Below are 19743 nucleotides of genomic sequence, written 5' to 3'. Positions count from 1 at the left end.
TCTCGTCTTCAAAAAGAACTAATTCTTCTTAGTGTGTATTACACGGAAAATCGTTTACATACATGAGAAAGAATAGCGGATCTAAGATAGAACATTGGGGAATCCCATACGTGATTGCTCCCTAGTCAGAATTACGTCCCCGGATGTGTTTATTGCATTACTAAATACAACTCTCCGCATTCTTTTGCTTAGATATATCATTATCCTTTGGTTGGCTATACCACCAGTCCCATAAAACTTCAATTTATCTAGGAGAATAGCGTGATTCACACAGTCAAATACCTTAGATAGGTCTCAGAAAACACCAAGCGGTGCTGTTTTATTATTTAATGCTTTAAAATTGTGTGAGTGAACATGTAAATGGCGTTCTCAGTAGAGAAACTCTCCTGAAACACAAACTGTGATTTCGTGAGATACTATTACATTTTCACAAAAAATTTGGCAAATGATGTCTTTAATATTCACACCTGCTATACTTGTCTTCTTTGCTATAGGAATTATTAAGTTTGTCCTGAAGTCTGAGAGTAATTCGCCTCTTTGTTCTATCTTGCATAGAAGGTGAAATCGTTTTGTCTTCACCGGCTTTCTCAAGAATCTCAGTAATTCTGAGGGAATACCATCTATTCCAGGGGACTGGTCTCCCTGTATGTTAACGAAAATGACGCTTTTTGTGTGTCATCAGTCTTGTGACTGGTTCGATGCGGCCCGCCACGAATTCCTCTCCAGTGCCAACCTCTTCATCTCAGAGTAGCTCTTGCAACCTACGTCCTCGATTATTTGCTGGATGTATTCCAATCTCTGTCTTCCTCTATAGTTTTTGCCGTCTACAACTCCCTCCAGTACCATGGTAGCCATTCCCTCATGTCTTAACAGATGTCCTACCATCCTGTCCCTTTTCATTGTCAGTGTTTTCCGTCTATTGCTTCCCCACATGATTCTGCGCAGAAACTCCTTATTCCTTATCTTACCCGTCCACCTAATTTTCAACATTCGTGTGTAGCACCACATCTCAAATGCTTCTATTCTCTTCTGTTCCGGGTTTTCCACACAGTTCACAATTTAAAAAAATCCCTGTTTCACTATCACACAATACTGTGCTCCAAACGTGCATTCTTACAAATTTCTTCCTCAAATTAAGGACTATGTTTGATACGAGTAGACTTCTCTTGGCCGGGAATGCCCTTTTTTCCAGTACTAGTCTGCTTTTGATGTCTTTCTGGCTCCGTCTGTCGTGGGCTTTTTGTTGCCTACGTAACAGAATCACTTAACTTCGCTTACTTCGTGATCCACAATTCTCATGATAAGTTTCTCGTTGTTCGCGTTTCTGCTCCTTTTCAGTACTTTCGTATTTCTTCGATTTACTCTCAATCCATTTTCTGTACTCATTAGACTCTTAATTCCATTCAGCAGATCATGTAATTCTTCTTCACTTTCATTCAGGATAGCAGTTGTCATCAGCGAATCGTATCACTGATATTCTTTCACCTTGAATTTTAGTACCACATTTGAACCTTTCTATAATTTCTATCATTGGTTATTCGATGTACAGACTGAACAGTAGGGGCGAAAGACTGCATCCCTGTCTTACACCGTTTTTATACCCGAGCACTTCGTTCTTGGTCGTCCTCTCTTATTATTTCTTCTAGATTCTTGTAGATATTGTGATATTGTATATTACCCGTCTCTTCCACAGCTTACGCATATTTTTCTTAGAATTGCGAACAATTTGGAAATTTGTGGTAAAATCTTATGGGAGCAAACTGCTGAGGTCATCGGTGCCTAAGCTTACCCATTACTTAAACTAACTTAAAGTAACACTAAGGGCAACACACACACACCCAACTGCGAATATCTTGCACCATTTTACATTCTCGAACGCTTTCTCCAGGTCGATAGATCCTATGAAAGTTTCTTGATTTTAGTTTAGTCTTGCTTCCATTATCAACCGCAACGTCATAATTGCCTCTCTCGTCACTTTACCTTCCCTAAAAGCCAAACTGATCGTCGTCCAACACGTCCTCAGTTTTCTTTTCCATTCTTCTGGCGCTTTGGGAATTATAAAAGCATTATAATTTCAGTGTTTGCAGCGTTAATGTTACATAACACTGTTTTCTACAACCTGTGGCTGCATATTTCAACAACGATGTTGAGCCGCAAACTGCCGTTACTATTCATAGGCAGCACTGTACGGTACACAGATTAATACGTAATCAGTTTATGGGACGCTGGCTGTTAACAGCCCTTTGTGAGCAGGCGGTAAAGACTCTTTGATATTTAGCACGCTAATATTTTCATATTTATAGCATGCATACAGTTGAACGGTATCGTAATGTCACCCGTTTACAAAAAAACTATCTAGCTGCTGGATGACCACACGAGCGCGTAAATTTTCTGTTTTTCCACGAGTAATTTCAATGCATTCTATCGCTACTGCAGCAATCGTCAACCTATTCTGCGTACTCCATGTCAAGATAAAATGGCTCGCAACTTTTATGGGGCAACTTTACGGTAGCACAGCAGCTCTCGTTTTATTACATGCAATAGAGGTTATGCCACTGCGTTTTGATAAACAATCTAGAAATGTACCAAAAACAGTTTGCTTGGAAAAAATGTTCTCGTTGAGTGGTCGTTCATTATTTCGCAAACTCGTATCGCGATAATGGCAGCTTTAGTTGCGTCGCTACTACATCCAACAGAGGATATGCTATTGCATTTCGCTGAATCGCCCAGAAGTGTGCCAAATACAGTATGCTTGAAAAATTGTTTGCATTCAAAGCTTTTTGATTATTCCGAATGCATGTATCACAATTTTTGTAGCTTCAGTTGCGTCCGTATTACGTATTTGTCACGGTTGCTGTACAAAGTTTAGTTCTGAAACATGGACGAAGTGTAGCGTCACTGATTATCATCTTCAGCTTTTGTACCCGTGTCTCCTTCAGTTGCGTGTGACGTTACGGTATGTCGATAATTTTTACTTCTGGACCGTCTAACTACAACAGAATGAAACACAATTTTCGTGCCGTACGCGTTTCACCTTTATTCTCTGCAAGGCATCTTCAGTGGCAGGTTCTGTGGACGATTTTCTACATGTTATGTCTTTGTTCCATTTTTGGCGCTGGTCCTCTTCTTATAATTACCATTTGGGGCTTAAAAAAAGTGTTTAGTTCCTAGTGCCGTGAAGTGTGGAAAACAAAAACCTCAAATGCCAATTATAAGATGAGGAACATCCCCAAAAATGGAACAAAGATATGGCACGTAGAATATCGTCCACGGAACCAGCCACTGAAGATGTCTTGCAGAGAATAAAGGTGAAACGCGTACGGCACGAAAATTGTGTTTCATTCTGCTGTAGTTAGGTGGTTCAAATGTAAAAATTATCAGTACACCGAAATGCCACTGATTAGTTGAGTTATATTTTAATACCTCCTTTTTTAATAAGCAGCAGTTTCAAATAATATCCTTTCGTCGCAGATTCAACGGAACGCATGTACGGGGCCTGGACTAAAATATGTAAACACCTTGAGAAATACATGCTTGAACTTAAATGCAGGCGAACGGTCTACCCGACGGGAGGCCCTCGTCACACAACATTTCATTTCATCGTTAACTGCTCGAACTACCTTCAACTCGGAGAAGGCATTTTCATGTGATATTTAAGCATATGTGATGTATGAATATGTCTCAGTTTTACTGTCATATCGACAGCTACATCTACATTTACGTGATTATTCTGCTATTCACAAATAAGTGCATGGCTGAGGGTTCAATGAACCACCTTCAAGCTGTTTCTCTACGGTTCCACTCTCGAACGGCGTGTGGGAAAAACGAGCACTTAAATTTTTCTATGCAAGCCCTGATTTTCCTTATTTTATCCTGATGATCATTTCTCCCTAGCCGGCCGGGGTGGCCGAGCGGTTCTAGGCGCTAAAGTCTGGAACCGCGCAACCGCTACGGTCGCTGGTTCGAATCCTGCCTCGGGCATGGATGTGTGTGATGTCCTTAGGATAGTTCGGTTTAAGTGTTTCTAAGTTATAGGGGACTGATGACCTCAGAAGTTAAGTCCCATAGTGCTCAGAGCCATTTGAACCATTTCTCCCTATGTAGGTGAGTGCCAACAGAATATTTTCGCAATTGAAGGAGAAAACTGGTGATCGAAATTTCGTGACAAGATCCCGTCGCAACGAAAAAGCCTTTCTTTTAATGATTGTCATTCCAATTCACGTATCACGTCTGCGACACTATCTCCCTTGTTTCGCGATAATACAAAACAAGCTGCCCTTCTTTATACTTTTTCGATGTCATTCGTCAGTCCCACCTGATACGGATCCCACATCGCACAGCAATACTCCAGAATATGGCGGACAAGCGTGGTATAAGCAGTCTCTTTAGCAGACCTGTTGCATCTTCTAAGTGTTCTGCCAATGAAGCCAGGTCTTTGGTTTACTCTACCCACAACATTATCTATGTCATCGTTCCAAATTCGGTTATTTTTAATTGTAATCCCTAATTATTTAGTTGAATTTGAAGCCTTCAGATTTGTGTGACTTTTTGCGTAATCGAAATTTAGTGGATTTCTTTTAGTACTCATGTGAATAACTTCACACTTTTCTTTATTCAGGGTCAATTGCCACTTTTCTCACCATACAGATATATTATCTAAATCATTCTGCAATTCGTTTTGGTCATCTGATGACTTTACAAGACGGTAAATGACAGTATCATCTGCAAACAATCTAAGAGGGCTACTCAAATTATCTCCTATGTCGTTAATATAGACCAGGAACAATAGAGAGCCTATAACACTTTTTTGGGGAATGCCGGATATTACTTCTGTTTTACTCGATGACTTTCCGTCTATTACTACTTACTGTGACCTTTCTGACAGGAAATCACGAATCCAGTCGCACAACTGAGGTGATATTCCGTAGGCACGCAGTTTGATTAGAAGACGCTTGCGAGAAACGGTGTCGAAAGCCTTCTGGAAATCTAAAAATATGAAATCCATTTGACACCCCCTGGCCGGCCGGAGTGGCCGAGTGGTTTTAGGCGCTTCAGTCTGGAACCGCGCGACCGCTACGGTTGCAGATTCGAATCATGCCTCGGGCATGGATGTGTGTGATGTCCTTAGGTTAGTTAGGTTTAAGTAGTTCTAAGTTCTAGGGGACTGATGACCTCAGAAGTTGAGTCCCATAGTGCTCAGAGCCATTATACATCCCCTGAAGATAGCACTCATAAGTGTAAAGACCTAGTTGTGTTTCACAAGAATGATATTTTCTGCATCCATGCTGACTATGTGTCAATAAATCTTTTTCTTCGGGGTACTTGATAGTGTTCGAACACAGTATATGTTCCAAAACGCTACTGCAAATCGACGTTAGTGATACGGGCTTGTAATTCAGCTGATTACTCCTGCTTCCCTTTTGGGTATTGGTGTGACGTAAGCAATTTTCCAGTCTTTAGGTACAGATTCTGTGAGCGAGCGGTTATATATAATTGCTAAATATGAAGCTATTGTATCAGCATACTCTAAGAGAAGTCTGACTGTTATACAATATGGACTGGAGGCCTTGCCTTTATTAACTGCTTTGCTACACCGAGGATATCTACTTCTATGTTTCTCATCCTGACAGTAGTCCGCCCCTGGTAGCTGAGTGGTCAGCGCGACGGAATGTCATGCCTAACGGTCCGAGTTCGATTCCCGGCTGGGTCGGAGATTTTCTCCGCTCAGGGGCTGGGTGTTGTGTTGTCCTTATCATCATCCTTTCATACCTATTGACATGCAAGTCGCCGAAGTGGCATCAATTCGGAAGACTTGCACCAGGCGAACGGTCTACCCGACGGGAGGGCCCTAGCCACATGGCATTTCCATGTCCATCTTGGCCGTTGTTCTTGACTGGAATTCAGGAATACTTACTTCATCTTCTTTGATGAAGGAATTTCGGAAAACCATGTTTAATAACTTTGCTTTAGTGGCACTGTCATCAGTGACTTTGTAACCTCCCCCCTCACTTACCGACCTTAATGACAGTGAAAAATGAAACCGCGTGTACCTAATGGGAGTTTTGGAAAAGCAATCGTCACCGAAGTTAACCTGTCGGTAAAGAGGGAGGAAAGGGTTACATCTAAATGAAAGGAAATGTGCTAATGAAACTGGTGGAAATTAATTTTGAAAAGGGGTAAAGTTATTAAAGAAGGTAAATGTGCAGCCGTTACGTTAACAATTAACTAGCGGTAATTAGGTATTTGAGATTTGGGGGAAATCACGGTCGCCAGTCCTAAGGACAATTACTATAGTAACTGAAAAAGAAAGGTTATTACACATATAATTAGCACTAGAAGCGTGGCAACTGAAGGTTGACACGTGTAGTGTGAAAACTGAAAGTTTGTCAGAAGTAATAAATTTCGCTACACCCTGACTTAATTTAGCAAAAGAATTAATAAAACCGGGAAATCGAAAGTTAATTTAGTGACTGAAGTTAATAGTGAGCTTTCTTTCTGAAGCACATCGAAATTCAGTAACATACAGTTAGTCTTGGACTACCTCAACAATCATTTCAAAAGCTACTTGAATCTACGCAATTTAGAAATAAGAGATTTAACTTTGATCTTGAATTAAATGATTCTGAACAATTAACAATAGTAAAATGTAGTACGTACCAAGCTGAGCTGCAGTCACAGGTAAGCTAAAATACGGTAACAAAGCTCGCACTCTTAATTCGTGCTTGTGTAATCTGAATATTGTAGCCAGCTCTGAGACTTTAACTGAACTTTGAAATTAAAGCAGCGAAATAGAATATTACTTTAATGCTGGCGTTTGAATTTCAATGACACTCGGGTTCATTTCGGAAAAGGAAGGGACTCTGCTTGGCAATGCAATTGGGACAATGAGCAACAAAGGTTCATGCTAAGTTGCTGTAATTTTGCGAGGCAAATGGAATAATTTGAAAAGCTGAGGTCTGCCATACAGTTCTGAAACTTTACGTGCTTTTAGTCTTCCTTGTTGGTTGATTGAAGGTTTGAAGCCGTCGATCGAGGAGGTGGCGACAGTCACTCATTGTCGGCCGTCGCTGTTGCAGAAGCTGGATGTTGGCGCGCCTTCTTCTCGACACGGTCACCAGGCGAAACGGGCTCTTGATGTGCGCTAGCTAATGCTTCCCGTCCGCGACACCATGTCAGAAACTATCATCGCGAGTCGAGCGCAATTACATGCTGCCAAACCCCGAAAGCGCGGCAACTCGCGGGAGCGTCGCACAACACACCTGCTCCACTCGCTACTCCAGCCAGACTCCGACTGTTCCGCCCGCGCTCCACGCGGCAGAGTTAACACTACCAAAGATCCTACAAACTTTGATTCTTCACACGACCTATCGATGTAATCGTCCGATAGCAGTTTTCCCTAGGCAAGACCCAGCGTAAAAATACAAATACTCTTTACACAACAAACCAATTATACATCGACATAAGTGCATAAATATATATATACAACCAGTAAAACAATTACAATATGTAAAGAGACATAAATGTCATATCTTGAGGTAACAAACCAAGCAAAAAAATAATAGTACAATAGATGGAAATAGGAGGATATGCATTTCCGGCGTTACACGTGCCCCACATTGTCTGAGGATGTTCGTGTAACGTAAACAGACTCAGAAAATGTCCCAAAAAAGAAACAGCGGAAATGCATATGCTCAAAATATCAACAAAATTTAGCATTCGTCTAATTAAGCATAAATCAATTTTTAGACCATAATAATTGAGTGGAGACACTCCTAATCTTATTCCACTCTGTCATCTTGCACAAAATAAAACAGGTTGACAACATATTAAAATTCATAGAAAACATAGAAAATGGTTTAGCCATTCTAAAATTGCCAAAATTCCCAACAGTATCAAGAAATGGAATACTATTTACAAAATTAATCAGAGTACATGGTCATAAAAACAGGTAGATCAAAATACGCAAATTAATAATTAATTACATAGAATACACATTTTTACATAACCCTTTCATAATTAATATTCTCGTCATGGGAGTCCATTAAACGCTAAACAAGAAAATAACACACATCAGATCGAAAAAAACATAAATATTGACAGTAGAATTCTTTCAGCTGTCCAGGAAGAAAAACAATTCCGCCTTCCGTACTCCCAAGTACAAAGAATGCCGACAGCGGCCCAAGAGCCAACAGCGGCACAAGAGCCGACAGCGGCTCGCCTCGCCAGTATTGTTGCGCCCGCGTGTGCGGCACGCTTGATCTCACTCGCCCTTGTGACGGCGTTTCCAGAACGTCCGTTTCACTGAATTCTTTGGGAAAAACTCACTCCCGAGTAATCTCAAGGAGTCCATTAACACTATCACAGTGGATAACTCAACACTGTCCATCATCACACGCATGTACTAGCCTGAAACTTAAAACACCGTCTAAGTACATCGGCAATGACTAGTAAACACACATTCATGAAATCTTACAGCTATTTACAAAATCATATTTACATTCCTTAATCTACTGTGACTCAGCTGAAAACTTAAACTAGCAGCTTGGATTTTTCAGTTGATTAGATCATGATTAAATTGATTAAAATTAAATTGATTAATCAAAATTAATTACTTATTAATTACAACTTCTTTAATGACCTTGGTCAGTCAAAGGCATGGCAATCTAGCAAACCTTAAATCTTACACTCTATATTTACATATTGTACAAATTACCCATTGTGTGATATTAATCGATCCTAGGTTGGTACAATTTCAAATCTACTATATTTCGTATACCTAATAGCTTTCCAGAGCTTGGATACTCTAAGCAATAAGCATTTGTGTGAGGTATACCAATGACTTTATATGGTCCATTATAAACAAACTTAAATTTAGAGATTTCATTGTCTATCTCGCTCGATTTCTCATGAGCTTTTACAAGTACTAAGTCTCCGATCGCAAACTTAGCAAAACGCGCTTTAGCGTCATGACGACGTATGCGAGCATCGGCTTTAAGCTTCATTACTTCTCGCAAACGATCTTTTTTCACACCAATACTAATGTCAATCCGTGAAGGGAATTTGATTATCTCTTCCACTAAACTTTTACTTCTGTCATCCAACAGGATTTCCTCTGGAGAAAATCCCGTCGATTCATGTCTCAAGGTGTTCATAATTCTCTCAAATACTGCTACATATTTGCCCCATGCCCTATGGTTGTGATGGCAATAGGTACGGCACAGTCGGCCTAGCTCGCGCATATACCTCTCAGCGGGATTCCCAGCCGGACAATAAGCTGAAATATGGATCACCTCGACCCCATTACTTTCCAAGCCTTCATTCCACAACTTAGAAGTAAATTGTGCCCCATTGTCTGATAGAATCGCCTTGGGCTTACCAATATGAACAAAATAATCGTTCACAAGCTTGCTATAGACTGCTTTGGCTGTAGCTTTCCTAATCGGGTATAGTTTGATGAACTTGGAAAAAGCTTCTAGCACTACTAAAATGTAAGCAAAGTTTCCTGATGACTTGGGCAAAGGTCCGTACAAGTCCACGCACAGTAACTCAAAGGTGTCGTTAGGCCTTATACTTTGCATAGGACCACGACTCGTACAGTTGGTAACCTTCACCTTCTGACATAAATCGCAAGTTTTCACTCTGTCAGTAACTCGTTTTAACATGTTGTTGAAATGCACTACTTCACTCAGCTTTTCCGTACATTTCTTTGGTCCACAGTGACCATACGCCAAATGGTAGTAGTCTATTATTTCCGTGACGTATTTGCTGGGCCAGCATACCCGCCAAATATTACTATCTTCACCCTTACGTATGTACAAGATATGATCGTATATCTTGTAATACTTCCTTAATTTCTCTCCTTCTGGACTCTTTTCATCATATCGGGTTTTCACCATATTTAAACAACCATCCTCGTTCTGATGACGACGTAGATTCTTACAAATGTTCATTATTAATTTACGTCCCTCAACTTCTTTAAAATAGTACAATTTGACCACTCCATCTGCCTCATCTTTCAATAGACCTTGATTAGACTCGGGCAACCGCGACAGCGCATCCGCTACGCAATTGTCGGTCCCTTTTACGTAACAGATGCCATAGTTAAATTGCTGTAAATACAGCGACCACCTAGTCAGTCTTTCGTGAAGTAGTTTACAATCCTTCAGATAAGTGAGCGCCTTATGGTCCGTATGAATAATCACCTTACGGTCCCATAGGTAACCCTTGAACTTCTTGAATCCCCACACGATAGCGAGACACTCTTTCTCAGAAATCGTGTAGTTTCGCTCACTTTTTGATAAAGTTCGACTCGCGAACGCTATCGTCCGGTGTTCCTTATCCTCTCCTTTACCAACTTCTTGGAACACTTCTACCCCCACCCCGTAATTCGACGAATCCGTTCCCAGATGGAAGGGTAGCGATAAATCAGGATGAAATAGTATGTTAGATCTTAACAACTCGTCTTTTAATCTCTCGAAAGCGGTCTGACACCCGTCAGTCCACACAAACGGAACATTTTTGCGTAAGAGGTTATTCAAATTTTCATCATTAAACACTTGTCCTTTTACAAATTTACGGTAAAATCCTGTGAGCCCTAGAAAACTTTTTAACTGTTTCCTAGACTTGGGTGGAGGACAATTCTTTATTGCCTCTAGTTTCTCTGGGTCTTTCGTAATACCAGCAGTGGTAATTACATGCCCTAAAAATTTCAGTTCCTGCTTCACAAATTCGCATTTCTTTAGCTTTAGAGTCATTCCGCCACGGCGCAATGCTCTAAAAACTTCATCTAACAGGTCACAATGGTCATGCCAAGTGGCATTGGCCAACAATAGGTCGTCAACATATACAGTTAATCTTGAACTCAAAGCCGGTCCTAGCACTTTATCTAGGGCCCTGATGAACACGGACACAGATATATTAAGTCCAAACGGCAGTACTCTATACTGATAACACCTGCCCGCAAACAAGAAGGCGGTGTATGGCCTAGATTCTTCTTCGAGTTCTATTTGCCAGTAACTAGCTGTCAGATCGAGGCTAGTCATGAACTTAACGTCATGAAAACGTTGCAAAATCTCCTCCATACTCTCTGGTCTGTCTGTTTCACGTTGAACGACCCTATTCAACGTGCGTGCGTCAATCACAATACGCACACTACCATCCCGTTTTGCTACAATGACCAAACCGTTATTGTATGGACTTGTACTTCTTTCAATCACTCCCCATTCGATCATCTTATCTATCTCCCGTTGCACTGCTTCCTTTTTGGACAGCGGTATAGCATACGGTCTCACGAAGAATGGTTCGTGCGGAATTACATGCAACTTGCATTTATATCCTTCCACAAGACCCGGTTTGTCTGAAAACACACTCTTATTCCTCATTATTACTTCATACAGGCCTCGTCTTTGTTCGTGTGTTACGTTTGACACACCGTCTACAATACTTTCCAATTCACTTTCTACACTATTGTCAATGCCGAGATTCCTCACATTACAGTAGTTCAAATTCATACCTACGTCAATACCATTCGGCCAGTTAACAATGTGTATAGGCTGGTATTGCCTATGCACACCGTCTCCTGCCTCGTCAAAACTAACTACTATTGTTTTATCTTGGGACGTACATGTCAACGTTTTGCTTTCGCAGTTAATCACTGCACGGTACTTTAACAGCCAATCTAACCCGATAATTACTTCCGTAGTTAAGTCTGGCACGACGACAAACTCTTGTTCAAATCGTGCCCCACATATCTCGAAGTTGACAAAAATCTGTTTTGTGACCGGTTTACTGGCCTTCCCAGTAGCACCGATAATTTTCACTCCTGTTACTGGCATAACTACGATGCCAGGTCTGTCTTTCAGTAACTCAAATATTTTCCCAGATACAGCACTCAATTCTGCACCGGTGTCAATCAACACGTTTAGTTGTAGGTCGTGCATATTAACAGACACTACTATCTGTCTACACTTGTCCTCGACTGTTTCTTTATTTTCCCACAGTAAATCCTCGTCTATATCCAGGTCATTCCAGAAAAAACCATCCGGCTTTGATCCCAAATCCGGTTTATCTGGCGGGTTTTTCAGCCTCTGTTCACATACAGTTTTAATTTCAACACGTCTGTCCTGAGGCTTAGTCTGTAGCTTCGCCTCCAATACCGAAACCTTTTCCTGTAACTCGTCAACTAGTGAGTGTTGCTTTGCTATCGATTCACTAATCGTCACCTTCGTTGATTCCACTTTGGTCAGATTAATCTCATCCGCCAATCTACCTGGAGGAATGTGTCCAGTAGTTTCTGCAATTACATCCGCTAGATCTGCGCAACCCACACTGCTATCGTCTGACCGTATAATGTCAGCTCTAACCTCATACACGTTGTAATCTATGTGCTTTTCTACCAATCGTGTCCGGCTATCACTAAAATTTTCGCAATCTTTCTCCTTAATACTCTCGCAATGTTTAAACTGGAGGTTTGCGTCGGATGGGTCGGCTACTTCTACCACTATAACTTTCGGTAAAGTCTGCCGGTTAGGGCCAGAACTTTCCGTTACTCCTTCAACATCTAACTCCTGCGGGACGAAACACGACGAATCTTGCTCGTGCTGCCCATTAACATCAACTATTTCTGGTAAAGTCTGCCGGTTAGGGCCAGAACTTTCAATCACTTCACAAATACTATCTTCCTGTGGGACGAGACGCGGCAAATACTGCACGCGCTCCCCATAAACACTTCTCCCATTCAGACCCCTATAATCTCTTAGTTCGTCGTATAAGCGACCGAACTGCCTTAACCAGACCTCATCCCTCTCTGCATCCCCTCGCTCAATGACGGACGTTTTATCCGACATCTGATCTTCTCTCAACAATTGCGAATCATTCTTAAACTCAATCTCCAGTTCCGCTGTGGGTATTACAGCTGCCACTTTATAATCGATTTCCGGAACACTACTTAAATTGTTCTCACTGACAGTGAATGTACTACCTACTGCCGTGTATACTGCTGATCTACTACTTGTGGGCGCACTCCTTTCTCTTAACACTGGCACACTCTCCCGCCGTTGATTATTCCATACGGAATTTTCATAACGGCGACACCTGGGTTTTCTCTTGTTATTGGGCCGCCAAAATTTCTCCACGCCCGCTCGGCCCCTCACCGGCGCGGCTAATGGTTTCCCTGTCTCGTCCCAGCAGATACGCTCCCCGGATGCTGCTGAGGCGGCTGATCACACCCTCTGGCGTTATTACTATTCTGTGAAGCCCGTATCACGTTAGTATGATACTGGTTTCTGTCATTCCTGTTATTATCTGCATTGTACCGATTGTTATTACGGTCCGAACCATTATTGTTATTGCTGCGGTATGCATTATTCCCATGGTTATCGTTGTTATGGTTGGGGTGGTACCCGTTGTTGTTACCACGGCCTCTACCACTGTCGCGATTATTGCGCCAATTGTCCTCGTCCTCAACTCTTTCCAGGAAATCACTGATTGTCCTGTAATTGCTTCCTACGTAGCGTTTTGTATCATCTGGAAGCTTCTTGTAGAGTTCCCAGACTATTTCGGATTCCGTGCGGCGGTCACGCAAATATTCCAACTTGCGGATCCAGCCCTCACAAAACTCCCTCATCGAACCGCGCGAATTCGCATCGAAAGGCCTCGATACGACAAATTCGCGCCAGACACTTTGCTGTTTTTGCTCTGACCAGTATTCAGCCAGAAACAAATTTTTAAACTCGTCAAAAGTCAGGTTCGTAATGTCGAGGTTTAAGCCCCAACGCTTGGCATCACCAGCCAGCACATCAATAACCGCATTAATTTTTCTCTCATTAGTCCATGATCTGGGTAAAACTCTTTCACAATTTTTAATGAAATCCGTCGCGTGTATACCGCCTTTTTTCAAGGGGTCGAACCGCTCCTCTTTCGTCAACAATTCCGAGCTATGTGCACAGATTGGCACATAGCTCTGTTTTTCATCAAGTTTCTTTTCTAATTCCGACACTCTCGTAATTACTTGGCAAGTGGTTGTCGCAAGCGTTTCCACTTCCCTCTTTTTCTCTTCGCAGGTATTAGCCTGCTCCCTCACTTTAGTGTCTACTTCGGACACTAAAGCCTTTAAAGTTTCCACCTTCTGTTGATCCTCTTTTTTCACTAATTGAATTTGTTCCGTCACCTTATTCTCGATGATCGGAGCAATTGCTTCTCCTACACTTTTCTCGATTCTGCTAATTTCGGAATCAAAACGAGTATTTATGCTCGCAATTTCCGCCTGAACGCCTATCATTTCCTGTTTAAGATTACCGATTTCGGTATTAATTACAACAATATCTTCTTTGATTTAATCAACTTTTGTATTAACAACTCCAACATTGTTGTTAACAACATTAATAGCTTTGTTCTGATTGTCTAGCTTTCGTTCAATTTTTTCAGACTGAGCTTCTTGCTTGGCAGACAGAGCTATAATTTCTGCCGATTGACTCTTGATTTCATTAATCAAAACATTCAATAAATCAGTTAAATTACCGGAAACTACCGGTTTCACTTCCGTAGCGGCTTCCTCTTTAATTGTCCCCCCGTATTCGTCATCAAGGGATTCAGATTTGATTTTCACTTCCGATTCCGAAACATTTTCTAAAGTTTGGAATTCCATTTCTGCCCTTTGTTGCGTTTTGGCGGTCGCGTCTTTCATGCTAGCCGCCTGCCCCTGAACAATGGGTACCGCGGTGCGCGTTTCCCACTGTTCGACCGATTGTTCCGTATCCAAGTCTACCAAATTTTGGTAATTGTTGCCTTCACTCATTTTAATAATTTTCAATATAAATGCCAAACCTCAAATATAATTAGGATTACTCCCACTACTTATTCTCGCTGACGTAATGGCCTGTACGTAACCAGTACTTTGTTACGATATTTGCACAATGCAAACTTCGTGTCCAGAACAACCTCAAAATTGAAGATTGTCCTGTCACCAGGTCGCCACGTGTAACCTCCCCCCTCACTTACCGACCTTAATGACAGTGAAAAATGAAACCGCGTGTACCTAATGGGAGTTTTGGAAAAGCAATCGTCACCGAAGTTAACCTGTCGGTAAAGAGGGAGGAAAGGGTTACATCTAAATGAAAGGAAATGTGCTAATGAAACTGGTGGAAATTAATTTTGAAAAGGGGTAAAGTTATTAAAGAAGGTAAATGTGCAGCCGTTACGTTAACAATTAACTAGCGGTAATTAGGTATTTGAGATTTGGGGGAAATCACGGTCGCCAGTCCTAAGGACAATTACTATAGTAACTGAAAAAGAAAGGTTATTACACATATAATTAGCACTAGAAGCGTGGCAACTGAAGGTTGACACGTGTAGTGTGAAAACTGAAAGTTTGTCAGAAGTAATAAATTTCGCTACACCCTGACTTAATTTAGCAAAAGAATTAATAAAACCGGGAAATCGAAAGTTAATTTAGTGACTGAAGTTAATAGTGAGCTTTCTTTCTGAAGCACATCGAAATTCAGTAACATACAGTTAGTCTTGGACTACCTCAACAATCATTTCAAAAGCTACTTGAATCTACGCAATTTAGAAATAAGAGATTTAACTTTGATCTTGAATTAAATGATTCTGAACAATTAACAATAGTAAAATGTAGTACGTACCAAGCTGAGCTGCAGTCACAGGTAAGCTAAAATACGGTAACAAAGCTCGCACTCTTAATTCGTGCTTGTGTAATCTGAATATTGTAGCCAGCTCTGAGACTTTAACTGAACTTTGAAATTAAAGCAGCGAAATAGAATATTACTTTAATGCTGGCGTTTGAATTTCAATGACACTCGGGTTCATTTCGGAAAAGGAAGGGACTCTGCTTGGCAATGCAATTGGGACAATGAGCAACAAAGGTTCATGCTAAGTTGCTGTAATTTTGCGAGGCAAATGGAACAATTTGAAAAGCTGAGGTCTGCCATACAGTTCTGAAACTTTACGTGCTTTTAGTCTTCCTTGTTGGTTGATTGAAGGTTTGAAGCCGTCGATCGAGGAGGTGGCGACAGTCACTCATTGTCGGCCGTCGCTGTTGCAGAAGCTGGATGTTGGCGCGCCTTCTTCTCGACACGGTCACCAGGCGAAACGGGCTCTTGATGTGCGCTAGCTAATGCTTCCCGTCCGCGACACCATGTCAGAAACTATCATGGCAAGTCGAGCGCAATTACATGCTGCCAAACCCAGAAAGCGCGGCAACTCGCGGGAGCGTCGCACAACACACCTGCTCCACTCGCTACTCCAGCCAGACTCCGACTGTTCCGCCCGCGCTCCACGCGGCAGAGTTAACACTACCAAAGATCCTACAAACTTTGATTCTTCACACGACCTATCGATGTAATCGTCCGATAGCAGTTTTCCCTAGGCAAGACCCAGCGTAAAAATACAAATACTCTTTACACAACAAACCAATTATACATTGACATAAGTGCATAAATATATATATACAAACAGTAAAACAATTACAATATGTAAAGAGACAGAAATGTCATATCTTGAGGTAACAAAACAAGGAAAAAAATAATAGTACAATAGATGGAAATAGGAGGATATGCATTTCCGGCGTTACAACTTCACCGCTGTTTTCGCGCAGTGAAGGTATTGATTGCGTCTTGCCACTGGTATGATTTGTACAGGGTGAAGATCAGTTTAGTATATATCTCAATGCATTATTATTATTATTATTATTATTATTATTATTATTATTCCATCGATGGGATTGTGGAAACAGCACGTGTATTACCGTCAGGGAAGCAGTGTAATTCGAAACCGAACATTTCACAATTAGCGGGGTCGGGATGAACCATACAGAACAATATCTGTCAGAGGGGTAATTCGCTTTAGATGCAACAGCGCGCAGGACTGCCGGCGTGTTTATACCGTATACACTGTCCACAAAACAGGGACTAGTTGCAAGCGGAGTAATGCGCCCGTGACAGGCTTCAACGTACATACGTACACGTATCGAATTTCCTCATTGTAAACCTCCGAACCAGTGTGGCAAACGTATGGCATACACAAACGATGAACATGTGTATATGCTTCTGGTCCTTGGTGCATCTGATAACCAGACTGGTGCTGTCGCTCGTGAATGTGCTGCTAGATATTCTGGTCGACGCGATCCAGATAAAAACGTGTTTCGTCGTCTGGAGCTGCGCCTTCGGGAGTCATGTTCTCTCCCTCCACCATTGTGTGACAGAGGTCGTCCACGGACTCGCCGTACTCCAGCTACTGAGGAAGCTATTCTGGAGGTCATACACCAAGAACCTCAGCGAAGTACATGTAGCGTAGCAAGGCAGCTGCGTGTCTCGCAACGCACGGTTGTTAACGTGCTGCACGAGCATGGACTGCACCCCTATCATAATGCTTTCACGCAACACTTGCATCCTGAAGATCGCCATCAGCGGATGTAATTTTGTGAATGGTTCAAACAACAACAGGAAGCCAACGATGACTTCGTGGACACCGTAATGTGGCCGGATGAAGCAGCATTCGCTCGTGAGGGTGTCTTCAATATGCACGTCACCCGCAACCGTGGATATCAAGTTCACTTTGGTATCAGCGTCTGGGCTGGAATATTGGGCGACAGTTGTTTGAGCCCTTGCAAGCTGCCTGATCGGCTGACTGCACGAAGATATCATGCATTCGTCTCAAACCATCTGCCTGATGCGCTGGACGATGTTTCACTACATGTTCGGCAGAAGATGTAGTTCCAACACGATGGTGCGCCTCCACACTCTGGAATTAATGTGCGACAGGATTTGCATGGCTCGGACGTGGAGATCCATTTGTATGGCCACCGCATTCACCTGACCTAAATCCCCTGTGGGGCACCTGATGGAGCATGTGTACTCTACTCCGCCAACGAATGTGGAAGGATTGGTAGCGCTTGGTCATGCTGCTCTTGTTGCTGTGGACGCAGCTTTGCCGCGGAGGGTCCAGAGCTGAATGATGCGGCGGGTTGCGCAATGTTTGGACGTGCAGGGAGCTTTGTTGTTCTGAGGACAACGTGTTCTGTTGTGAAGGTCATGCGGACATTAATATAGACATTATTATTGTCACTGGTTGCTAATGTGCGACGTCTGACCGCTCATATTACATGACAAGGAGATGTTGTGTTATTGTACTGCATCTTTAGCATCTCGAAATTGATATTGCTTTTGTACTTATTCTGTACTATGACAGGTCATTTGTTTCAACTGTCTATTTCTTTCTGTCTAAACACGTATTTATTACGTTCAGCGTTACAAAATGTTGTAAATTTAGGATACATGTGACCTAAGAGACAGTGTATATTACAATACGAAATGTCAGAATGAAATTAGCAAATAAAAAAATGTTCCCCAAACCAGGATCGAAGCTTCGACCTCCTGCATGCTAACCCAAAAATCTATGCACTGCACCAACTGTACAGCACGATTATTATATGCTGACGGAGGTAGTTACCATACATGTGGTTACAGTGTTGCCAGATTAACACTCTTTAACGTCCTTCTTCTGTCGTATGTACTCGCCGGACAAAATTTTGTGAGAGACATTTTTTTATCGTTGGCGTATGAGAAGTCGTGCTGCGAAGCCCGAGTGCGCGAATTTCGCTTCAACCCTGTATATGAACAGAATCTCTTTGGGTTTCCTGCCAGATTCCGAGACAGAGTTTCATTGTGAAAATTATTAAAAGCATCTCGCATTGAAGTATGCACTATATTTCGAACTTCTGCAAAACTTTGCCAATCTTGGGGATTTTGGATTCTTTTAAATTTAGCATGTTTTTTCCATTGCTTCTTCAACAGTGATCTGACCCGTTTTGTGTACAATAGGGGGATCAGTACCATCACTTATTAATTTATGTGGTATATATCTCTCAATTGCCGTCGACACTATCTCTTCTACGCTTACGTGATCAGATCGGAAGGAGTGGAGACTGTCTCTTAAAAAGGCGTTAAGAGCATATTTATCAGCTTTTTTAAATAGATGTACTTCGCGTTTCTTTTTGATGGTTGTGGATGTTACAGTTTCAGCCTAGCAGCAACTGCCTTGTGGTCGCTAATCCCTGTATTCGTCATGATACTCCCTATTTGTCCAGGATTGTTTGTTGCTAAGAGGTCAAGTATACTTTCGCAGCCATTTACGCTTCGAGTGGGATCATGAACTAATTGTTCAAAATAATTTTCTTAGAGAGCATTCAGTACAATTTCGGGTGACGTTTTGTGCCCGCCACCGCCTTTAAACGTATAATTTTTCCAGCGTATCGAGGGTAGATTGAAGTCGCCACCGACTATAATTGTATGAGTGGTGTACCTATTTGAAATGAGATTCAAGTTTTCTTTGAACTGTTCATTAACTGTATCTTCTGAGTCGAGGTGTTGGTAAAACGATCCAATCAATAGTTTAGTCCGATTGTCAAATATAACCTCTACCCATACAATTTCGCAGGAACTATCTAATTCGCCACGCGGGATTAGCGGAGCGGTCTAGGGCGCTGCAGTCATGGACTGTGGGGCTGGTCGCGGCGGGGGTTCGAGTCCTCCCTCGGGCATGGGTGTGTGTGTTTGTCCTTAGGATAATTTAGGTTAAGTAGTGTGCAAGCTTAGCGACTGATGAACTTGGCAGTTAAGTCCCATAAGATTTCACACACATTTGAACATTTTTGAACTATCTAATTCAATTTCACTACAAGGTAAACTACTTCTGACGGCAATAAATACTCCACCACCAACTGTATTT

The sequence above is a fragment of the Schistocerca piceifrons genome, chromosome 1 (genome assembly GCF_021461385.2).
Source record: "Schistocerca piceifrons isolate TAMUIC-IGC-003096 chromosome 1, iqSchPice1.1, whole genome shotgun sequence".
Classification (NCBI taxonomy): domain Eukaryota; kingdom Metazoa; phylum Arthropoda; class Insecta; order Orthoptera; family Acrididae; genus Schistocerca; species Schistocerca piceifrons.
Note: the sequence above shows the minus strand (reverse complement) of the source record.